The sequence below is a fragment of the Moschus berezovskii genome, chromosome 2 (assembly GCF_049115385.1).
Source record: "Moschus berezovskii isolate FMDL1 chromosome 2, NW_MosBer_1.0, whole genome shotgun sequence".
NCBI classification, from domain to species: domain Eukaryota; kingdom Metazoa; phylum Chordata; class Mammalia; order Artiodactyla; family Moschidae; genus Moschus; species Moschus berezovskii.
The window spans coordinates 97,945,539-97,968,502 of record NC_142461.1 but is presented as its reverse complement, the minus strand read 5'-3'; the positions used below and the strand labels follow the sequence as shown (position 1 = coordinate 97,968,502).

Genomic DNA, 22,964 nt, shown 5'->3' with positions numbered 1-22,964 from the left:
TTATATTTCACCCAGTTTCACTGTCTGCGTGATGATCATCTATGTAATATATGTTAGGAATTTTCACTTGAAGGACCATGTATCTTTAAATGTCTTCTCTTTATTCGTCCTAGTTCTAACACATGTAATTTCCCCTTTAATTTGACATCATTTAACGGCACATTACACGTCAATGATGTGATCTGTGAATATTTACAATGTTCATGTCATTTTTATTTTCTAATCCAATTTAAGTAGCTCTGCTTTTTATGACATCATGAATTCTTCAGTCTTTTTGGTCTTTTTGGGACTAATTATTCCATTAGTTCCTTTGAACTAGCTCTGTGTTGTCAGTCATTTCTTCTCTTTTGATCATAAGATCTTTGCTGCCCTCCTTTGCATGTACAATCAGTTGTAGGTCTATGCAACCAAGCAAAGGAGCAAGTACTAAGTTCTCCTTGCAGACAGCTGTTCCCAATTATTTCTGTCCAGAATGCACTTTGCAGGTAAATCTTCCTACCATAAAACCATGGCTTCTAATGTTCTTACCTGCTGAAAAATAAACTTGGATATATTTTAAAGTATTTTTATAATAATAGAAAATATTTTATATAAAGTACTTTCACTTAAGACAAAGGTTTAAAGAAAATGAGTTAAAAAAAAAAACAAAAGAAAAGCAGACTAAATTTCACTTACTGCAATATTACATGACACATAGTCTATGTTTATTGTTCAAAGCTGCTTTTGGCAGAATTATAAAATGTCCTAGATTCAACTTTTGGAAAAAATGTAGTCTTTCTTGGTACTTCCCATATCCATTTACCTGCTAACTTATATAAAAGTTTATAAGTGTGATTATTTTCAAGCAGCATCAAGCCAAAAGATAATTTAGAGTGATTTAAGCGTGACTTTGCCTTTAACCCTCTTGTTTACTAGGAAATTTAACATTTTCTCTGTAATGCTAAGGAACTCTGCTGTCTGTTGCTGCCCTCTGTAGTGATGACAAAGAGAGCACAGGATCAGTTCGTGGTAGAATCTGGCTAAAAATTTTCTCTAGAATGCAATTGCAGCCTAGTTGAGATTCACATATTTTCGAAAATAAAAAGCCAATGGGTGTATTTTTTTCATTTGAAGTGTTCTTCAGCAAGTACTAGACACTAAGAGCATAACCTGACTGCTTTTTTAAGTATCATTCTTAAATATTGCAATGTGATTCATTTAGTCTGATTGAAAGTACTACTAAGAATACTTACATATAAACTAAAATGGTAAAATCATATATTTAAAAAGTAGATTGATGATTTAAGATTTCAAATTGGATGGCAACAACTAAAAATGGTCCAGAATTTCTGCCTTTATAAGCCAATTTTATATTAAGCCATTTAATTCTCCCTGAGGCTGTTATCTTGATCAAATGGGATCATCATAGAGTTAAATTTATACAAGGAATGTAGTTTGTACACTTCCCTGGTGGCTCAGACCATAAAGATTCTGCTTTCAGGACAGGAGACCCAGTTTTGATCCCTGGTCAGGAAGATACCCTGGAAGAGGGCAAGGCAACCCACTCCAGTATTCTTGCCTGGAGAATTCCATGGATAGAAGAGCCTGGTAGGCTATAGTCCATGGCGTTGCACAGAGTCAGACACGACTGAGAGACTTTCACAAGATCAATTTATATAATAAGCATGTTTATTTCCTTAGCTAGGTTTAGTCTGATTTAACTATGAAATGAGCTGCCTAGGTGGTGCTAGTGGTAATGAACTTGCGAGCCAATGCAAGAGACATTAGAGATGAGGGTTTGATCCCTGGATGGGAAGATCCCCTGAAGGAGGGCATGGTAACACATTCCAGTATTCTTGCCTGGAGAATTCCATGGACACAGGAGCCTGGCGGGCTACAATCCATAGCGTTGCACAGAGTTGGACATGACTGAAGCAACTTAGCATGTACATGCACAACTGTGAAATAGTTAAAATTTGTTCTTCCCTTCTCATTCCACTCTAAAACACTGCTCCCATTGCCCCTTCTTCTGGGAATAGGGTAAGAGAGGATTAGTCCAAGGGACAGGCAGTTGCTGAGTTAAGGAGGAACTTACTAGGAAAAGGCAATGGCAAGCCACTCCAGTACTCTTGCCTGGAAAATCCCATGGCTGGAGGAGCCTGGTAGGCTGCAGTCCATGGGGTCGCTACTAGTCAGACACGACTGAGCGACTTCACTTTCACACGTTGGAGAAGGAAATGGCAACCCACTCCAGTGTTCTTGCCTGGAGAATCCCAGGGATGGCGGAGCTTGGTTGGCTGCCGTCTATGGGGTCGCACAGAGTCGGACACGACTGAAGCGACTTAGCAGCAGCAGCAGCAGTACTAGGACTTGAGTCATGTTTAGGAAGAGACAACAGAAATATGCCCTCTTGAAAAGAAGACTAACTGAACCTAAATAGGCTTACAGACCTAAAATTTATGGCCCTAGTTAAGTGGCCCGAGGCTCAGGGCAAAGGGTTCTTGGCAGAAAATCTCAGAGTCAAGCTCTACTATAAAAATAAGGCCATCTTTGCTCGCGTTAGGGTGTGGCCAGAGTATGACCACCCTTTGAAAGTACAGCTAATTTCATGTGATGGCTCTTTAAAATTCTTCTATATCATAAAGTCTTTTATATTATAAATTATTTTATAGTATGAAGACGTGAGTTTGTGTACTGGTTCTGCCATTTGCTGGCTGCCTGGTTATCCTAGAGCCAGATTCTTCAATTTCTCTGAGTCTCAGCTTCCTCCTTTGTAAAACTGGGGTTACTGGTGAAATAATATTGCTAAAACTCACAATCTAATGTATATTATTAAAAACAGTAGATATTTATACTTACCTGGTAGGGGAGGTACCATGACCATGAAGATGGTTTTCCCAGTTAGGTTCATCCATTTCACACCAGTGTGCTGATCCCTGAAATTTCCCCAAATGTGGGAAGCCCAACTGCATAATTTGTGGTAGTGGGGGATGGTATTTGCACTAAAAATAGCATTTAATAAAAGTTAATTCATTTAAAATCTGGTCAGGATAAGAGTAAGAACTGGATAGGTCAACCAGCAAGTAACATCAGTGAGTTTATTTAAGAAGGACCAAAAGAGACCATGAAACTTTTCTGAATTTCTGGAATTATATGACCTATATGATTGCCTGATATATGTATTTCCATAGAAGAGAATTCTAGAACTGACTGGAAGGCATTGACATGTGGCCAGGGATCAGCTTTTGTACCATGCCTTCTATGAGTCAGTTGCCATGTTTAAACTTGTATTGACTTATACTTTGATCCCTGGGGTGTAAGATCAGCCTAAGTCTGTTACTCCAAGATGTGTTTAGTTTGTGGAGGTAGCTCATATGATTAATATTTCAATGTTAAGAGACAACTTGCCTAAATGACATGTGGCATAGTTAACTGACTTTTTTTCTGTTTAGTGGCATTGCCATTGGGGATTTTTATGGAGATCATATTTAGCTTTCAGTGTAGTTTGAGGGAATGGTTGCAAAAAAATAAATGATTATTCAATAGACTGTGTATCTTCTTAATTTTTTTTAGCTTAAAAAATAAGTGGCCAATTTTATAAACTCACCTCAACATAATCAGCACTTAAAATGTCAGATGAGGAAAAGTTGAGGGTTTTGGAGGGTGACTGATAAAGCCACGATTCACTGGCCTTGTCTTACAGTGTCTCAATTTTCTTTTGAGAACAAGAGAATACAATAAGCATTTAAGCATTGAACTTTCATAAGTAAAAGTAAGAAGTGATTTATTTAACAATGTTTAAATGAACTTTGGTACTGATGAAAATAAATACATGGTCCTGGAGCTAGAATATCTGGTGGTTTTGAATAACAAATGTGCTACTTCTTAGATCCATGACACTGGGCAAAATTCTATGCCTTTTTGTGCTTTACTTTTCTCTATTTTAAATGGGACAAATTATAGATCTCACAACACCATATTGTGAGGAGTAAGCCAGTTAATTAATGTGAAGCATCTGCCTATATTTGTAGCCTTACAGGGAAACAAAATAATACAATATAAATCCAAGGTTTAGAGATAGTTATGGTGTGGCTCAGATGGTAAAGAATCTGCCTGCAATGCAGGAGACCGGGGTTTGAACCCTGGGTGAGGAAGATCCCCTGGAGAAGGCAATGGCAAACCACTCCAGTACTCTTGCCTGGGAAATCCCACAGACAGAGGAGCCTGGTGGTCTGGGGCCCATGGGGTCGCAAAGAGTTGGACGCAACTGAGTGACTAAACAACAACATAGTGACAAAACAATAGGTAGATTTTAGAAAAATTGTCCAATTAGATGTTTTTCTTTGAATCATTATAATAAGGGTATTTATTATGCAAAGTACATAGCATGGCAATTTTATTTAGAAACCTCTGAAACGTTTTAAGAAAAAAATTGATCCATAGACTTTGAACATCTCTACCAACATAATGTTGCTTTTGGCTGTAAGGGTCTTCTTTAAAACATTGCTCAGTTTGATGGCAAGCATCTCCATTTTCTAGGTGCGTTTAATACTATATGTGTTTCAGAGTCCCGTGCTTATTACATTATTGGTGACTGGATACTTGTAAAAAGTTAAGGTGGTGTTGGTGGTCAGCCTCCTTGGTGATGCCTCCTATTTTTTAATGCCTGCTTTTGTAGAGTACAATTTAATCAATGTTTTAACTGTGAGTCAAAAGTACATATTTTATGAATTCTTCTTAAAGGTTTATGATTTTTTCTTTTACTACTAATATACAAAATGACCATTTTATGTCTCTAATGACTGTGTCTCAATAGCCCAATAGAATTACTAATAGAGAACTACAAGGTCTGAAATGAGCTCTAATATAATTATTTCTATCCCTGGGTTGTGGATAATTCAATCTTCAGCTCTGATGTACTCAGTTAAACATGGTGGATTTACATACCCACAGTCTTAGGTATGTATCTAAAGAGGCCAACAGTATCATGAATAATCATTTCATTTTGGTATTTATCTAGTCAAAATCAGGTTTCTGAAAGCCTTATATGATTTTTATCAGGTGCTCAATATTAATGAAGGAGAAGAAATTTATATGAAATACTTAGGCTTACAGGTATTTGAAACAGTCTGCCAAAGGTATAAAGGGAACTTCAAAGTTTGTATTTTAATTTTTTTCCAAGTGAATTTACAAAGCACTATTTTCAAAACATTCTCACCAGCAACACATTTGTTCTTTACTGTACTGAAATTTGTGCTGTATTAGAGATTCTTCCATCCATTCCATTCCATTCAGTCGCTCAGTCGTGTCCGACTCTTTGCGACCCCGTGGACTGTAGCCTACCAGGCTTCTCCGTCCATGGGATTCTCCAGGCAAGAATACTGGAGTGGGTTACCATTTCCTTCTCCAGGGGATCTTCCCGACCCAGGGATCGAACCCGGGTCTCCCACATTGGAGGCAGACGCTTTAACCTCTGAGCCACCAGGGAAGCCCGTATTAGAGATTCTTAGTAAATATAATAATGAATATCACATGAATGATTGAAATAGAATAATGGTGATATGCTTTGACCTTGTTTAAAGAGTTATTCTGAAGTCCCAGTTCACATAGCCTTCTACTCCTTTTTATACTACTCTGTAATTTCAAGAATTTAGAACAATAAACTAACTCTGCTGCTAAAGAAAAATTTGAGAGTAATTGCTATGATTACACATTTGCTTAACACCAAGGTTGCTAAGCCCCAAGAGCTAAAGGAAATATTGAATCATGAAGACTATTCATTGAACTTTTGCTATCCAAGAGAATTTATTTTGTAAATATAGCACAAAATACTTATAAATTCAACTGACTTAGAATATTTTCTTTCCATTCTTTGCTATGTTACCTGAAGTGTCTATAATTAGAAATATTCCTGTGGGTTCTGGCATTATCACAATTGTTACCTAGAAAGTTACACTGTTACTGCACATTAGTCTAAGAACACATATGATCTTATCAAATATGTAGCTCAAACAGTATTCTGAAGAAAAAAAAATAATATATTGGAATAGGAAAATCCTAGTTCATGAATTATTCTGAAAAGGGCAACTTTGAGTGGCATAGAGTTTAGCCCTGATATAAAACAACAGCAACATAGTTGTTATCTATTGATAACAATGTTATCTTCATGCTGGTGTTTGGCAGAAACCATCTCAATTCTATAAAACAATTATCCCTCAATTTAAAAAATAAATTGAAAAACATTATAATCATTCTAATTGGTTCACCAGTGAGCTCAAGTAGTCATTCCTTATGAAAAAAAAAAAAAAATCAATGGAGATATTACTTACATTAAAATGAAAAATATGTGAGTTCTTTGGATTTGATGAATGGTTTACCAAATATTTAATACATATTTTTTGGCATTGGCTGTTTACTATGAACATTATTTCTAGGATTGGTGTAGTGGTGAGATAGCTCCAAAATATGGCTTATGGTCCTTAAAACACTTCTCAGTTTAAAGGAAGAGACAGTTTTTACACAAACAGTGCACAGTAAATGACATAAGAAGCTGAAGTTTTTGAGTAAGAAGGTTAAGGCCACATTTCAAATTGGAACACTGGAAAACTAACTGCATTGTAGCCTTTCCAACTGTCTTCCAAAAAGTACTATGGAAATGTATAAGAAGTGACCACTTTTAAAATCAACAAAACAAATATAAAACATTTATTATAAAAATATATTCTTTCCCTCAAAATAAAAAAAAAATTGTAAAAAATCCACACTGTAAATAACTGCGTAAACTTTAATACTTGTCCTTCCTTGAAGACACACATATTTTTTCCCTCAGTATGGGATCATTCTAAAAGAACTGTTTCATAATCTGCATTTTAATTTAATATATCATGAACTCCTTCCCATGGTAATAAAATTCCATGTATAGTACTTGAATATTCATCATTTGTTTTATTCATCTAATAAAAAATTGCTCATGGAGAATTCACTATATTCTTAGCATAGTCATGGTCGGGGGATACAATGTTATATATCAAAGGCATGTGTTACTGCTGGTACCCAACCATAGTAAAATTTTGATGTTAAAGGACAACTGGCATAAAAGAAAACAAGGGAAAAGTGGAATTTTTTTATCTCCTCTGTTAGTCATTGTTGAGAATGTTAACTAATTATTTGGATAATAGACATACATGTTCTTTGAGCTACAAGATCAAGGTACTGATAACTACTTAAGTTTGTTCTGCTGTTCTACTTCCAGACATAGGTTCCAGTCCTGGCTCCATCACCTTAATGCTGGGCAATTGATCCTCTTAATTACTAAGAAACGGTTGAAAACTTTCTATTGATTACTGGTCTGGAAGTTCAAAGAGTAGGTAAAGGAAATTTTGCTTTTCTGTCTCCACATGATTCTGATCATCTGAAACAGGAAAGCATAAATTAAAATTCTGGTGGAACTTATAGATAGCTATATCTAATTTTATTTTACTTGAAAATATCTATTCTTTATCTACTTTAAATATTTTTAAAATGGAGTATCATTGTTTACAATATTTTGATAGTCTCTGCTATACAACAGCATGAGTCAGCTATATGTATATATATATACCCTCCCTTGTGAACCTCCTTCCCAAATCCCCCACTCTATCCCATCCATCTAGGTCACCAGAGAGCACCAAGCTGATTTCCCTGCACTTGACAGCAGATTCCCACTAGCTATTTATTTTACAGATGGCAGTGTAGATATGTCAATCCTAATCTCCCCATTCATCTGACCCTCCCCTTACCACTCTGTTTCCACATGTCCATTCTCTAAGTCTGTGTCTCTGTTCCTGCCTTGCAAATAGGTTCATCTGGATCATTTTTCTAGATTCCATATATATTCTTTAATGGATAACATTCAGAGAATGATTTACTAATAAAGTATATATTTTCAATGCAAGAGTTTTATAATTATTTGCCTGCCATCCATTCATTCACCTGTCCATCTATCTACCCTTTGAGCAAGCATGTACTAAAATGTGTCAGTAAATATGTTTTCATATGCCTAGTGCCACTTGTTTCTGATTTTTTTCCTATATAAATCTTGTTCCCTTTCTTGTAACTTTTCCTCTACCTAACCAAATACTAACAACCGGAAAGAGGGAATGCTCTCCAGTTATGTAGGATTGGTCCATATGTATAAAAACCTAAAGGGAAATAGAGAGCTCTTCACTTAAAATTAGTGTTCAAAACAGAAAGTAATTAGGTTTAGAAGAAAACTCAGTTAAAGTTGTTATGTAACTACACTATTAGAATTAAGAGGTAACTGAGATTTCCCAAGTGATAACAGATAATTTGCCATTTAGCCTGTAATGAGGTTTGAAAAAAAGATACTCAACAAGATATCAGCAGTAGCTAGAAATGCATTTCTTAGAAGGTCCACCCAATGTGCAGTTACTCCTTTATCCTTATAAAAGAGAAAAATTTTCGAATGCAATGTATTTTCAGCAATCATCAGTAGTGCCCCCTCAAATATTTCTATGGACCCTAACCATCTCTACTGATTATTTCCTCCCCTCTGGTTTCTCCTAGTTTTCTGCTGAGCTAGTCTATTATAAGCCATCTGGGTCAGAAGTGGTAGGATAGTACAGAAAAATAGAAATCATCACCTTCAGTGTTGTAGTAATTACACTTTTACTTGAAATATTCAGAGAAATATGATGCAATCTTTAAATGCAGATGCAAATCATGTGCAAATTATATGCTAATACATGAGTGGCCCACCTAACTATTACATATAACTGAATGCAGCCCTTGGGAAAATCTTATTGGAGATCATTGGACTAATGAAAATTGCTGCTGCACGCTAATTATAGTGACATGTGTGCTGCTGTATTGCCCCTTAGCGGTGAGGGGGATGACAGAGGTTAGTTGAAGTTAGATGACTGACTGAGAGAATTATGTCTGTTATCATGGGAGTAAATAGCAAAATATTTTTATTCTTTAAAATCCACTTTTATGACTTTACACCTAAATTAAAATGTAGCATTGGGTAACTATATTGACAATGTGTTCAGGAGGATATGGGCCTAGAATACAAAAGTCACAACGTACCACTTGTCCAATTCAGTTAAATCTTTCTTTACTATCATTTTTTTTTACCAATTTTTCATTTTTCAGCAGTTGGATAATTCATTGGCAATATACAGATTATAGAAATATATTCTAGACATTTAAAGAATACCATATTCACATTCCAAAACTAAGCCAAGTGCTAAAAGGATTTAATAATTCCTTTGAAACAGTCAAATTCAAGCTCCATTAAGCTCAGACTGTATGACTGTGGGCAAGCCTTTTCATATCTTTGAGTCTTGATTTACTTAACTATGAAAATATGATAAATGTATACATCTCCTTGGGTAACTAAAACAAGTACATGAAATACTCTTTTGCAGAGCCTGCAGTGTGACAGATAAATGCTTAAGAACCTATTATCATATTTGAAATGAGTTATTATTAAAAGTATTTTTTATATCTGAAGATCTCTAGACTAATTTCTAATTTATGATATTTATATTTGCTAATTAGAGAGATACTCAATATCTGAAAAATACCCATTCTTATTTAAGCTATAAACTAAGAAAAAAGCAAAAAAAAAAAATTAGTCTTAATTGTGATGTAGAATGTTAAACAAGTATAATGTGTGATTGTATTTAGGAGTTCTAATACCACCATTTGAGGTTTATGACTAAGAGATGAAGAGATTGAATTGTGGGGGAAGAAAGAATTACCTTAATTATTCATTAACCTAATTAGCTTAATTAATTTAAGCAGTTTCCCTGCTTGAAAGAAGTACTTTCCTGAACTTGTTCAGAAATTATATCTACCTTCATTAAAGCCAAAATAGGCAGAAACTGTTTAGTGTTTAGCTTATAATAAAGCTTAGGAATCAAAGGCCTTGCCACTTGTGTTGGTCAGGAAATAGATCAAGGAAAAGATCCCTTGATTTTTAAAATTTTTCAATTCTTGACCTCCTTTTTTCTTGTTTGCCACTTCAAATGCTATTTCAGATTAGAGATTTTAGCATCTTTAAGAGCTTCTTGAAGGTTTGGCTAGCAGCAAAGATAGTAAGATTAGAGTGTATGGGAGACCTACTGGACTTCTAACTGTAGAACATATAATTATTTTTAAGTTTTAAAAAGGAAGAAATTAATATTTTATTCCCTTAAATAGCTATGCATTTAAGCAACTATCCATGCTTTACTTACACTAGGCATACATTTAGGTAGTGAATATTCCTTTGTGTAAGATTGTTTAGAAACAGAGTGGATAGGGAATGTAAATGATATGCAGCTCATTATACATATTATAAAATAAAATGTTAGCGATAAGCACATGTTGGGTCTCAACCAATAGAAAAGTCTGTTCTATGTATAGTGCAAATTTACCAGTTGCAGTTAATACTTTCAGGCTTATCTTCAGCACTGTGCATTTTTCTTACCATACAAGCAGCATTAAGGGCAGTGCTTACTAAGTGCTTTTCTTTTACTAGGATAATGACAACCAGTATGATTGTTTTGGCATTATCCTTTTACTGAAATTGTTCTGTGTGACACCTTAAAATTTAAATGCAAGGTTGTATTATGATGGACACATACTTGTGCCTTAAATCTAATGTCACATCTTCCCGCCACACAGATGACTTAATTACTAAAAATGAAGTCATTGTCCAGTCCTTAATGACTTAATTATTTGAAAGCAAATTGATTTATCCTTTTTATCTCAACAAATTCCTTACCTCCTGTATTAAGCAGAAGGAGGATGTATGTTATGAAATAAAATTGAAGGTTTAAATATGTTTGATCACAGTTTTCTCCTAGTATAAAATGTGTGAAATCAACAGATTCAACACTTTTAGCTTCAGGAAATGCTTGACTCTCTGAAAGGCATATAATTGAGTGTACCTGTGGTACAGGGCTATGTCTAATCAGTCGACTGTGTAGCTGGGTAGAGTCAAGTGCCATTCATCTGCCTCCCCTGAGATTTGTGGAAACAAGAAGGAGGAGTAGACATAAGACAAAGATATATAACCGTGTTGACCACTGAAGTTCATGGTTAACAACTTAATTATCTGAGTTCAGCTATCACTCAGAAACAAACCTGTGCAATTTAAGCACAGTTTATAATTTACAATAGAAATAGCATAATGCTAAGGACAGTGCTGCTAGAATTAGAATCTACATTGTGTGTTTAATTTTCTAATTATATTTCTAATAGCTTAAATATCTACACAGATAAAATGGTTAACCACCTGCATTTAAATGCCACCTGATGCGTTTATTTTGGAACAGTAACAGATTGGTATAATTTGAGCTCAAGTTCCTCCGAAAATTTTTCTATTAATGGGTCCTAAATTAATCTTTGTGCCTGATTTGCAAATGATGTTATAAAGCAACACTCATCATGAGAATTGCCATTACATGATAATATCCTGTTTTTTTCCAGTTCGAATTTGGATCAGTGGATAGTTAAATTAAAAATAGAAATTTGCACTGGCATTTCCATTTTCCTATGGAGCTTCAATGTTGGAATAATGCCTGGCTCTAAAAAAATCAATTCAGTGAAATGTTTGCATAGCACTATGTGAAGAAGGTTAGGTGAATATGCACTACACCTACTGTACCAAGTGAGCAAACATATGCAGACTGCCCCTATTTCCATACAGTTTCTATATGTTCCATATACTGTGGGTTGATAAAATCATGTAGCTTAAAATAATTTATTGTCCAAGCAGCACAAAATCTAATCTTTTGAAAATCTGATAAATAGCATCAGTTCAGTTCAGTTCAGTTCAGTTGCTCAGTCGTGTCCGACTCTTTGCGACCCCATGAATCACAGCATGCCAGGCCTCCCTGTCCATCACCAACTCCCGGAGTTCACTCAAACTCATGTCCATCGAGTCGGTGATGCCATCATAGGTCCTCTCTAAAAACAAAAACAAAAAAACCACCCAGAAAGAAGGCATCAGCATTTCATCAAGATGGTCAAATGACGGTATTCTCTATTTCTTTTTGGTTAGAAATAAACCTAGTTCTAGCAAAACTCAGAGAAGTGAAAAGATCAAATAGGCTATCTTGTCCATCCTTAGACACACAATTGTATTTTAAAATGTTAAGTCTTAACACACTGAAAGTCAAGACTTCCAGATCCCTGACTCTAATGATATCACTCTCTCACTGAACCAGTACATGGTCCATGCTGAATATGCTGTTATTTCCAGGACACATGAAACAATGAGACCACAGGGAATAATGTGGTAGTTCTATGGAAGTTCTAATGATAACTAAAAGTATGGTTTCCACTGGCAGTGGTGACAATAATATTGATGATTGTTATTAGAGTATCTATCATCATTGTTTTAAGTTGAATTTGTGCAGAAGGGAGCTGAGCTGGGAATCACGAGTTTAAGTACTGGTACTAGCTCTAACTCACTCAAGGTTATATGACCTTGACTAAGTCATTTACCCAATAGGTGTCACAGTTTCTGCCCTTGTAAATATGAAGGTTAAACCTGATGATCTTTTAGCATAAAACTTCTGTATTGAATACAGTGTTGTGAAGGGGACCAAATATGAGCTTTGGAGTCCATAAGATCCGGGTTTTACCTTAGACTTTACCATGTATTACTGAAGTGATTTTTTTCAACAACCTCTCCCACTCTCACTTTTCTTCTGAGTACATTCAAGATAATTAACTGATTGACAGAGCTGAAGACAAGAATAAAGGGTAACAGCTCATAGTAGGTATTTAAATGTTTGTTCATTTGATTTCATTATGAGTAATATTTCCTTGACTATGACTGTGGCAGAAGGGACAGAAACCATGTCAGTGACCAGTGATGATGTAGTTAGAAAAATGTATGGGTTTGGAGCAGCTCCTCCTCACAGGACTGTCACAGTAGGTTTTATCCCACATGGAGCAAAGTGAATTGACTGTGCTGTCTTGAACCTGAAGAGCTCAATTTGAACCTTGTCCTCTGTGTCAGACAGACTTATGCATTCACAGAGAAACTGCAGCAGGCTAAAGCCATGGCATTCTCTGAGAAATTCATAGATATTTTTGTTCTTCTGTTCATAACCATGCTCTTAAAAAGTACTTCATGACAGGGTTTGCCAAAAGCCCTTTTTGGACACTGTGGAATTATAAGGTGGAGAAAACACTCTATCTTAACTCATAATCTCCCAGCAAAATTGCTGCAGATTCACTTTTCCTCGTACACTTTTCCTTTTCCACTTTTCCTACAAAGTCTGAATTCTTTCCTCTCTTTGGCAGAGAAAATTGAGCTCACTATGACTTCTAAAATATACAATTATGGTAAACCATGTTTTGAATTGAGAGTAGGGAGGAAAATGACACGCATGACTCCTGTTTGGACATGAATGACTATCCGAAAGGAAGTCAACCTTGAATGGCACTGAGGAGCAGGATAATGAAGCATGAATTGACATGTGATGGGGAAGATCTAAAGCATTTGCAGGGCCTATGTAATAAAATGAGTGAAATAGGTTGACTCGATCAAGAGACATTATGGGAAATTATGTCATTTCTCTACTGTTTGTTTCTGTGATGAATGAAGAACTCTCTTTCCTTGACTCAGGTTTAAAATCTTTTCTATTCATAATTTCTCCCAAATCTACTTTGGAAAGAGAAGAGATTAATTTGTAAGGTATTATTACATTTGTCTTCTAGTCCAAATTGTGTCTGTCACTTTGTGCTACCAAAGATGAATATTGTGGTAATGATGGTCTTGTTTTCTTTCCCCAGTAGAGATTGAAAAACAATTCCAGGTTATGGTAAGCTCTTAGGCCATCAGAAATAGCCAGTACTTGTCAAAAATATGTTTGAAAAATTACTTAAGATTTCTTCAGTGATAGATGGATAGGGTAAAAAAAAAAAGTATGCCAATTTGGATTTAAGTCATTTTTGACATTAAGGAGAAATGATTCTTCTTTACCCTTTCCAGCATCTTCACTGTCAACCAGTAGCATGTTCTGATTCAAGACTTGCCCATGGAGTAGTGTATAAGGGTAACTGACTCTTCTGAAAGTTACTTTTAATCTCCTCAAAGTCTTTTCAGTATCATTGAATGATACTGAGAATAGCAGAGTGATACAGACAGATCTCAGAGGGGCTGAGCTGCTGACAAGGAACTACCTGAGAGGATCAGGGATGAAGGCTGCACTGCCAATCAGTTTCTCCCCTCCCATCAGGGAATAATGCCAGAAAACTATGGGCCATACGTCAAGCGTAAGTTAATAGGTCTACCTGTTCAGGTTTCCAGATTGACTAACAAAAGCAACTTGTTTGTAGGTCATTTGTCTGTATGAGTAGTGACCTAGTTGCTCTATTTAATTGTATGAATCCAATCAATTCTTTAACACATGTTTAAAGCACTGACTATAATGACAAACGTTTCTGCCATCAGGGAAGTCTCAATAAAAAGAATAATAAAATTCATTGAAAATGTTGAAATCTCTATGTCCTCCAAGATTGTTCTTCATTCCTTCTTTAGGAATGATAAAATCTGAATTTCTGTTGCCTTCCCCCTCTAATACCAGCTGTTCCCCAGTTAGTTCACCACATATGGTCACTTCTATTTCACAAGTATCTTCCAAACCTGGCTTTTTTTTTTTCCACTCCCACAGTCTTAGTTCAGAATTTTAGCAACTACCTTTAATGGCAACCCACTCCAGTACTCTTGCCTGGAGAATTCCATGGAGGAGCTTGGTAGGCTACAGTCCATGGGGTCGCAAAGAGTCGGACACGACTGAGCGACTTCACTTCACTTTAGGAATAACCTCTTAATATGTCTTACTTCTTTGATTTCTGTATGAAGGGCATCCTTCACTTTGCTTCTGGTCTCCTGTTTAAAGAACCCTGCTGCCTAAACACAGCTCTTTTGGGTCCAGATCTAAAGGAGGAGGGAGCTGGAAGGTACAGAAAAAAAAAAAAGATTATCCGAGAGGAGTCAAGTTGGAACTAAAGTTAAAGAGTAAATCTTCCTTCCTACCTTCTTGAATCACATCACCTCCTATAATTACAGCTAAGCAAGTGTACAGATACATCAATTGCTTTTCTGAAAATGGACACTTTTAATTTTATTCATAGATGTTTTCTACAAAATCATTTGTCAATGGAAAGATTTTTTTCATTTCAAATTAAGTAACTTCTTTATGTTTTCTTGGTTCAGAGAATCATCAGGTATAATGGAGATTTTAGAATCAGAAATGAAAGTTTGTCCACTTAAAGCATTTAACTAGCTAGGATCCCAGTCTCTGGTCTGTGTTTCACTGACATCTCCAGACTCATTTAATGTTACATTTCAGCTATACAGAATTAGTTACTGTTTCTGAATCAAGTTATGGAGTTTTCTTCCCTTCAGCCTTCACAAACATTGTTACGCCTATTCAGAAGATTCTTTACTAATTCAACTTTAATCAGCTATTTCCCATCCTGCCCCCCGACCCCCATACCCACTTGTGTACCTGATATCTCACCATCTTCCAGAACTTAGCTTAAATGACACCTCCTCCAGAAGTCCTCTTTGACCCCTACTTAAAATTATTTCCCATGTATGACTCTACACATCTTCCACCATAAGGCACCTTATTGAATGATGTGTTTATGTCTTCCCAACAAGACCCCAGCTCTGAAAGCAAAGAGCTTGTTGTCACACAACACTGTGCTTAGCACCTATTCCACCCCCTGGGAACATAAGAGACCCTTAGTGAAAATTTGTGGGATGACATACTCCAATGTGATTGGTTATTTATCAAAGTCATATATCCACAGTCTCGTTAGTTGTGCTGTAAACAACAATCTGACACACAATAGCCATTCACAAACATCTGTTCAAAGAATGACGAAATAAGTGAGTAACTAAATGAGTAAAATGTTGAGAAGAACACAAAAGCTTTTTTGTCTAAAGTATTTGTTCATAAAACTTGAAATCCTGACCGATATTATTTTGCTGAGTAACTATTAATTCTCCATCACAGCACAGAATACAAAAATGACAGGAAACTGAGAAAATTCCCATTTGGAAACAGATCTCTGGAACCCTGGAAAAACAACAGCAATAACAAAAACAGTGCAGACCCCAGGAAACTCAAGAATGAAGGGAAAAGGAGAGCGAGAGAGAAACACACTAAAGCCACCTCCCTCTATTCATTACTCCTCACTTCTCAGGGCAACGTCTTTGAAGATTTCTGTAGCAACGACCTTAGAAACAAAGGCGACATATGCAAGTTCAAGAAAATGAAATCAGTGTTTAATTACTAAATATTCTACCTCTAAAATTAAAGAAAAAATGCTTAAATAATTCAGTTTGATTTGGTCTCATTAGTCTGATTTCCTAGTATTTAGCCTTAATTATGTGATACATAAGCCCTAATTATGTGGTACATATACAGTGTGCTCTCTAAAGTTAAAGATCAGAACGGATACTGACTTAAATGATAAAATATGTTAAATTATTAATGATAATTAATCTTACAAAATAGGCATAATTAGTTTAAGTACTTTAGATATTATTCTTAACAGCATTATAAATAATATGGCACAGTTTGATCATTTAAAAAGTAATTTATTGGGAAGAAAAGCAATGGAAGCAATGTTTTTTACTCAGGAGGGCCATGGGATTGTTTGGTGCTGTCAAAATATATCTAGCTGTCCTTGTTGAAGAGGTAAACTTGTTTTAACCCATTAAGTGCTGCATCTTAAACAAAATATTGCTTAAGATATATATGGCATCATGCAATGTGCACTTTATGAGAAATTTGCTGAGAAAATCCTGTTTGAACTTCATTGTGGTTTGGATTAGAAAAAGAAGCAAACTAATGAACATTGTGACTTGTGTAATTGCCAAGTCCTACTTTTTTATTTTCGCCACAAAATCCCAAGGGAGCCACCAATAATGGCCAAGTACTAGGTGTGTGTATATATCTTTATACCATAAGATTTCCTCTTTTCCAGCCTTTTCCCTTGAATCTTTATTGCATATGTTCCCATATTTTCAAATATGCTGTCTTCATACAATTTCACAAATTATCTTAAATGTTAGCTGAAAAAAGTGTAGATCAGAACAACATAAATAATAGATAAATTCAAACAATTTGTTTGTCCCAGTGATTTTCCACTCTTGGAGAACAAGTTCATGTCTAAATCATTTTTGTATCTTCAGACCTTAGAATGTGTTTGCCATTTAAAAGAATTGTTGAAGTAATGAAAATACTAGTAATTCTATATCTCTATTTTTTCTTTACTTATTAATAAAAATATGATGAAGGCTTTTAATGATGTAGTTCCTTTTTACTCTGTAAATACATTTGCTCTTCATAAGTTTGCAGATACCTAAGCACATCCTATGCAGGAGACCTGAGTTTGATTCCTGGGTCAGGAAGATCCCCTGGAGAAGAGATTTTCTAGCCACTCCAGTATTCTTGGGCCTCCCTGGTGGCTCAGATGGTAAAGAATCCGCCTGCAATGCAGGAAACCTGGGTTTGGTCCCTGGTTTGGGAAGATCCTCTAGAGGAGGGAATGGCAACCCACTCTAGTGTTCTTGCCTGGAGAATCCCCTTGAACAGAGGAGCCTGGCATGCTGCACTCCAGGGGGTCACAGAGAGTTGGACACAGACTGAGACTAAGCACAGCACAGCAAGCATATCCTAAGTTATTTAGTAATTATACTCTTGCATGCAGTAATTCTTGCATTGTTCTTTGTCTGTGATAAATTTTCTCCCAGTTTAGTTTTAACCCAAATATCACTTCCTCTCTGAAGGCTTTTCTTACTCTGTCAGAAGTGTTCATCACTCTTTTCTTGAATTTATAAATATAACTACCATCAAAACTTTATATAATTTTTATCAAGCTAATTTTAATTATTAATTAATATAACTATCCTGAAAGTCTGTGATCTTTAGAGGAGATCATCTTTGTGTCTGATGTATCATATGATGGTTTAGTCTCTCAGGCATGTCCGACTGTATCACTCCATGGACTGTAGCCTGCCAGGCTCCTCTGTCATGGAATTTCCCAGGCAAGAATACTGGAGTGGGTTCCATTTTTTTCTCCAGGGAATCTTCCATTCTCAGGGATTGAACTTAGACTCCTGCATTGCAGGTGGATTCTTTATTGACTGAGCCACCAGAGAAACTCTCCTGGCATATCATGAATGATCAATAATTTTTACTAAATGTATGCTATTAAGCAAATTTAAAAACAATTGACTGAGGGTTAGGGCGGTGGCCGAGAGGAGCTGTACCACATTCAGGAGGCGGTGGCTGCTTGGGCACCGGAGGGCCGAGAGGAGCTGATCCACATTCAAAGCAGGAGGGGCGGCCTTGAGGAGATACCCCTCGTCCAAGGTAAGGTACAGTGGCTGCGCCTTGCTGGAGCAGCTAGGAAGAGATACTCCACGACCAAGTGGAATATAAGAATCCAGTGTTCTGGGGAGGAAGGAACAAGATGGCGGAGGCATAAGACGGCGAGACCACTTTCTCCCCCACAAATTCATCAAAAGAACATTTGAACGCGTAGTAAAGTCCACAAAACAGCTTCTGAATACTGGCAGAGGACATCAGGCTCCCAGAAAAGCAGCCCATTGTCTTCTAAAGGAGAGAGAAGAAATCCAGCTCCACCCACCAGAACACCGACACATGCTTCCCTAACCAGGGAACCCAGACAATCACCCGTCCAACCCCACACACAGTGAAGAAACTACGTAATAAAGAGAACTCCACAAACTGCAAGAAGAGGGAAAGGCCACCCCAAGCAAAGCAATATAAGCAAGATGAAGAGGCAGAGAAATACCCAGCAAGTAAAGGAACAAGATAATTGCCCACCAACACAAACAAAAGAAGAAGATATAGGGAATTTACCTGATGAAGAATTTCAAATTTTGGTGGTGAAAATGATTCAAAATCTTGAAAGCAAAATGGAGTTACAGATAAATAACCTGGAGAAAAGGATTGAGAAGATGGAAGAAAGATTTAATAAGGACTTAGAAGAAATAAAAAAGAGTCAATATACAATGAATAATGCAATAGATGAGATCAGAAACACTCTGGAGGGAACAAACAGTAGAATAACAGAGGCAGAAGACAGGATAAGCGAACTAGAAGATAGAATTGTAGAAATAAATGAAACAGAGAGGAAAAAAGAAAAACGAATTAAAAGAAATGAGGACAATATTAGAGACCTCTGGGACAATGTTAAACGCTCCAACATTCGAATCATAGGAGTCCCAGAAGAAGAAGACAAAAAGAAAGACCATGAGAGAATACTTGAGGAGGTAATAGTTGAAAACTTCCCTAAAATGGGGAAAGAAATAATCACCCAAGTCCAAGAAACCCAGAGAGTCCCCAACAGGATAAACCCAAGGCGAAATACTCCAAGACACATATTAATCAAATTAACAAAGATCAAACACAAAGAACAAATATTAAAAGCAGCAAGGGAAAAGCAGCAAATAACACATAAGGGGATTCCCATAAGGATAACAGCTGATCTTTCAACAGAAACTCTTCAGGCCAGAAGGGAGTGGCAAGACATACTTAAAGTGATGAAAGAAAATACCCTACAGCCCAGATTACTATACCCAGCAAGGATCTCATTCAAATATGAAGGAGAAATCAAAAGCTTTACAGACAAGCAAAAGCTGAGGGAATTCAGCATCACCAAACCAGCTCTCCAACAAATGCTAAAGGATCTTCTATAGACAGGAAACACAGAAAGAGTGTATAAACTTGAACCCAAAGAAATAAAGAAAATGGCTACGGGATCGTACTTATCAATAATTACCTTAAACGTAAATGGGTTGAAATTTTCAAAAAGGCTAGGAAACAATTCTCATAGCCATCAATAGTTCAGTGTTGAGTTCATGAATAGTTTTTAAAGTTTGGGACAAACTGTAGTATTTGCTATTTGAAGTACTATTTGTAATTGGCATATTACGATGTAACATTGGTCTTCATTTCCAACTTAAAACGCCTAAAAATGCCTAACAGGTTTTTAGATTTGTGAATTTTAGTTGAAATGTATTTTACGATGTTACTAAACCTGCAGAAATATTGAAATATTTCAGAGAACTTATTCACTGTACATTTAATTTATTTTATTTATAAAAGTTATGAACTGTAAAATAAAATAAAAACAATTGACTATCAGTCCAATAGTTTTAGCTTAACGTCTTGAACTATTGAAACAGCACATATGATTGCTATTATTTTCACTAACTTTGGCTAATTTCTTGCTTTATTTGTACTAGCGGAGATGTCTTTGTGATTCTTTGCCTAAATTTAAGGATAACAGTTGTCATTAAAATCTTTCATGCTTCTGAAACTTTTAGAAATGTTAATAACCATTTTTTAGGGCTTAAACACTTTTTCAACATAAGACCAAGTATACACATACATATTATATATCTATATGCTTATTTATACAGATAATTAAGCAGGAAAACAGTAAACTAAACTATATAATATTGTTTTCGGAATTTTGCAGATAGAGCTGCCACTTTGGCTGGTGCTGTATACATTGCACGGAATTGCGATGTTTGGTTACTATGTTTGCTGCCTCTGTTTAAATTTACATCTGGCGATAGAGACAAGTCAAGTCAGCATAGCTTTTAATCGAAAGAAATGTGATGTTTGAATTTAGCCTCATACAACAAAAGAATACTTTTAAGAGTGACTGTTTTCAATTAAGGATGATCTGCAAAGGGGATGAATACTTACAGTGTCAGTTTTGCAAGTTTTATAGTTGTAATATTTATTTTCATCAGTTGAGATAACATAAGTGCTTTGAAATGGGGCTTAGTTTTCTATTTATTTTAAACCATCCAATCATTAATTTGACACATATTTATTGATTTCTAAACATTTTCCTTGTCTGTTGCCTTGAATTAAATTGATGAAAGTTTCAGAATAACATCATCAAAAGAAACTCATGGATTTTTCATTTGTTTGCTTTTTTAACCTCTGGAAAAGCTACAAAACAACCACAGTTACATAATTACAAAGTGTTAAACTTATAGCAATTCATAGTTTTCAAATTGGAAATCTTATGAGCGGTATTTGCACTTAATGAGAATTTTTGTGATAAAAGGACATTAAAACTGATTAGCTGCATATCACCTTTATATTTATAATCGTATTTCAACAGTATTTAATTGTTATGATACATGATAATAATCTCAATATGATAATATACTCATGGAAAGTAATTGTACTAATTTGATACCAGAATGTTGCCTGCATTGTCCGGCTTAATAATTATAGCATCAAAATGTTAGTGTAAAGTAGATTCATTTTTCTTAGGTATTTTCATTCTGGCTCTCTCTTTACTGATCCTACCATTTGCTTACCAAACAGCTAATAACATACTGAAGCCAAGATATATGATGAAAATATTTTAAAAGAAATTTTAAATCTATTCCTATTTAAATCTATTAAATCTATTCTTATTAAATCTATTCCTTAAATTCCTATTTCTTAAATCTATTCCTATTTTCTCATTTGTTAGAAATCATATACATGTGTATTAATGAAAAATTTTAAGTAATTTCAGTGTTTTAATGTTCTTTTTCTTGATTAATTTTAGTTCTTAATGACTAATTTAATGAATTTCAAAAACATGCTTACTTTTGAATCTTCGGGAACTAAAACTTAGGTTTTTCCTGTATTTTTTTTACATTGTTTCTTCTTTTGGCAAACCTTTTATAATTCATATTTCAGGAGACAGAAAGAGAGAAGTGAAGAGGAAAGAAAAGAAGAGGAGAAGAGAAAGGGAAAGAGAGACTCATTGTCCAGCTCCTGGCTTAGGAGAAAATTTAGCTTCAGTCCTTTTGGCTAAGATCAAGTGTAGTAGAGGGGCTTCCGGGTGGCACAATGGTAAAAAAATCCACCTGCCAATGTAGGCAATACAAGAGATGCAGTTTCATTCACTGTGTCGAGACGATCCCCTGGAGTAGGAAATGGCAACCCTCTCCAGTAGTCTTGCCTGAAAAATTCCGTGGACAGAGAAGCCTGGTGGGCTACATTCCATTTAGTGCAAAGAGTCAGACATGACTGAGTGACCAAGCACACAGAAGTGAGTGAACAGAAGCTGAAGATGCTCTGGGAGGATGAGAGAAGCCAGTGATGGTTAGAATTCTATAGAGAAAGGAAGAGTAAAAGTATCACTCTACACTGGCTATTTCTGAATTAATTTAAACATTCAGGAAAACTTACTGTGAATATATAACTTGCCAAGTCTGTCAGTCCTTAATCAGCTTCCATTCTGCCAAGCAGGATAGATCACATCAGCACATCTATTATATCCTGCATTGGGTAAGGAATGTCTTTTGAATCTTAAACATTAAGCTTCATCAGAGTGGAAAGGAAGGACACCTACTATCTGACTGTAACAATCAGGTAAGTCTTCAATGGTAAAAGTGGCGTTTGAATGGGACCTAACAGACTTGTCACAAAGACAGACTAGCATGCTTTTCTCCATCTTGAATACTCCATGTCAAAAGAGAAGAATGTATGGCTCAAGGAGAGGTAATAGGTAGTTATGTAAGATTGGCTAAATTTGAGATACAAGATGGATTTTGAATGTTGTGAAGTAATACTCATTTTGCAGGAGTTTACATGATTGTAATTTAATATTATTAAATTTAGCAGCAATATTTTAGGTAATTTATAGAAAGGAGCATCTGAAGAAGAGGCTAGAAATAAGCCTAGTATAGAAAAAGAGACTGGTTTATAGAAGTAAGATGAGGATAAGTGAAATGAAGAGACATAAAATTTTCCTGAAGATGGTTATTTTTTAAAAACTTTATTTAACAGGTTAATAAGTACTTACTTTCTGTTAGAGACTGTTTTGAGAACTTATAAATGTTAATTTATTTAATTTATAAAACTTATTCCTAAATATTTGCATAAAATGAGAAACAACTTTAAAATGGACTG

The 22,964-nt window shown here is 35.6% G+C and overlaps 1 pseudogene; it reads left to right on the top strand.

Moving 5' to 3' along the window:
• Positions 1-2,830: 2,830 nt before the first annotated feature.
• On the top strand, positions 2,831-2,985 carry LOC129538736 (U1 spliceosomal RNA; annotated as a pseudogene).
• The last annotated feature ends 19,979 nt before the right edge of the window (positions 2,986-22,964 follow it).